Genomic DNA, 2,712 nt, shown 5'->3' with positions numbered 1-2,712 from the left:
CAGAAAGTAAATTTCTGTTGTTTGAGCCACCCAGTCGGTGGTAATTTTTTATGGCAGCCCTAGAAAATTAATACAGTACCTGAATCAGTGAGCACAAAATGGATGTTTGCTGTTTCTGAAGTTAGGAACCTTGGATTCTCAGTGACAATGGAAAATGTACATCTTAATAGGCTTCTATCAAAAGAGGTCACATTAGCTTGCTTCCAATTGACCATCTATAATTCTGAAGTTTTGGGTTTTGTTAGAACTTCTGGGAATAACTTTCAAACTGACAATACTCTGTACCTCTTTTGAATGAGAATATAAGACTCTGAGAAATCTCTACTATCAAAGAAAAATACCAAAGTCCATTCATTCATTTTGCTTTTATAGCTACTTTGCTTTTGGAATATTTTGAGGCAAGTTACTTTGTTTAACTTAAAATAGAATACAACAACTAAGGACTAAGAAAAATGTAACAGAAGCTACTTAAAGAAAACGTATTCCTCTTGGATATAGTAAGGATTCAATTACATATGTTTGCACTGTACTAACTCTGAGATTTATGAGTTCTCAAAGCCAGAAGAATAAACAGTGGTTTACTTGAACTTCCACAACATATGGACCGTATTTCACACTTCTGGCATGAGGTAGATTCAAGCAAGGGAGGATGGTCTGAAAACATATTAGGTAAAGGTGCTTACAATTAAGGTCTATGATCTGAAGAAATTTAGATGAACGCATAACTTCAGAGTAGACATCACAAACTGAGATGGAATGTTTGTTAAATCTCAGTCTGCTTTCTTTTTCTTTTTTAAATTAATTTATATATTGTTGGCTGCGTTGAGTCTTCGTTGCTGCGTGCAGGCTTTTCTCTAGTTGCAGCGAGCGGGGTCGGTCTACTCTTCGTTGTGGTGCATGAGGTTCTCATTGCAGTGGCTTTTCTTTGTTGCACAGCACGGGCTCTAGGCGTGCGGGCTTCAGGAGCTGTGGTGCACAGGCTCAGTAGTTGTGGCTCACGGGCCCTAGAGTGCAGGCTCAGTAGTTGTGGCACATGGGCTTATTTGCTCTGCGGCATGTGGGATCTTCTTGGACCAGGGCTCAAACCTGTGTCCCCTGCACTGGCAGGCGGATTCTTAACCACTGTGCCACGAGCAAAGTCCTCAGTCTGCTTTTGATCACTGTATTCATCTATACTTATCAAAAGTTCTAGGGTTTATAATGGACTTCGCTGCATGCCTTGGTGCTTTTCCTCATGATTCTCACTCAGGCTGGAATGGCTCTACTCATTCTTGCTGCCTCCACCCATGATAAACTCCTTCTCAGGTTGATTGTCATCAACTAACCCTGCCTCTTTAAGAGCACAAAGTAAAAATTTCTGTCATTTGTGTTTCCATGACATGTTGCAGTGATATATGTAATTAATATCATTCAATAATTCAGAAAAAATTTGGATCATCTACTTTGGGTTAGGCATTCTGCTAGGTACTAGGTCTACTTCTGAGAAAGCATCAAAATCAATGTTTCACCTTCATTTCTTCTCAAATCTTTTTGTGAGGTACTTTAGAGTGAAAAATTTATACGCCTGGCTTCAGTCTTTATATCTTCTATGACGAATGCTTGTTTGGATAAACTAAGTTTATTTTTTGTAGTCTTACTGTTCTGAAGTTGATGCTCTATTTACTGTATAGACAAGGTATTATTCAGTATTTGATGGACAAGAACTCCCATTCCCATACCAAGTTGAGCAAGATAAAAGTAGCTTTATCACATTTTATGTAATTATTGAATGTTTTTATATTTTTAATCATGGTAAAATACATATAAATTTCTGTTATAACAATGAATGATGAGGAAATACCAGACTTTAAGTAGGACTGCTTATCAGCATTAAATAGAATAGTAGACAGTTTTTCTTATTAAATACTGTATTTTCCAACATAGTTTATATTGTGGAGGAGGGTGTTTGGAGAAGGTGGTGGTACAGAAACAACACATTTGAATTGTCTCTTCATATATCAGTGTATGTGAATGTGGTTATAATATCCCTTCGATATTCTATTCATACATTAGGTATTTAGAAAAAGAATGTTGGGTAAATACTTATGGACTATGGCAACAATACTAAGTTCCCTGGGGTGTCAGACCTTCATTATGCCTCTTGGAAGATTTAAAAAGATGCACTTTGTTGTAAAATTTCTGGGCAAATGCATATATATTCTTTATTATAGCATTTCTTTGTACTTTGTTTAGATTAAGAGAGTCAAGTCCTCTGACTTCTTATTGCTGGACTTTTCTTACCATTTATTATTCAGTGGTAGATTCCTAGTATTTTATTATATTTTTACAGATACCTGTCTTCTGTTCTTATTTTTTACCTCAACTCACATGCTTGGGAATTCAATCTTGATAACATAACATAACCTTGTCATAGCCTTTTTTTAAGCCAGCTACTGCAGTAGCAATGCATTTAGACATTTCCTGTTTTATTTCATAAATTTATGTTCAAAACCTGTGACACTCTCCTCTGACTTCTTCATCTGTAACAGAATCCATGATTGCTCCTTCTGTTATTATGTCAAAGTCCTTTCAAGGTACATAAATGGTAAACACAATGGTTTAGAAAACTAGTTCAGTTTCTCCATTAACTGATTTATGGACTGAAGATAGAAGAGGATAAAAAAAATCTTTCCAGTGTAGGTTTATTCTCTGCTTTGATTCACTATTCAGACA

The sequence above is a fragment of the Orcinus orca genome, chromosome 21, assembly GCF_937001465.1.
Source record: "Orcinus orca chromosome 21, mOrcOrc1.1, whole genome shotgun sequence".
Taxonomy (NCBI): domain Eukaryota; kingdom Metazoa; phylum Chordata; class Mammalia; order Artiodactyla; family Delphinidae; genus Orcinus; species Orcinus orca.
This window is presented reverse-complemented; position numbering follows the sequence as displayed.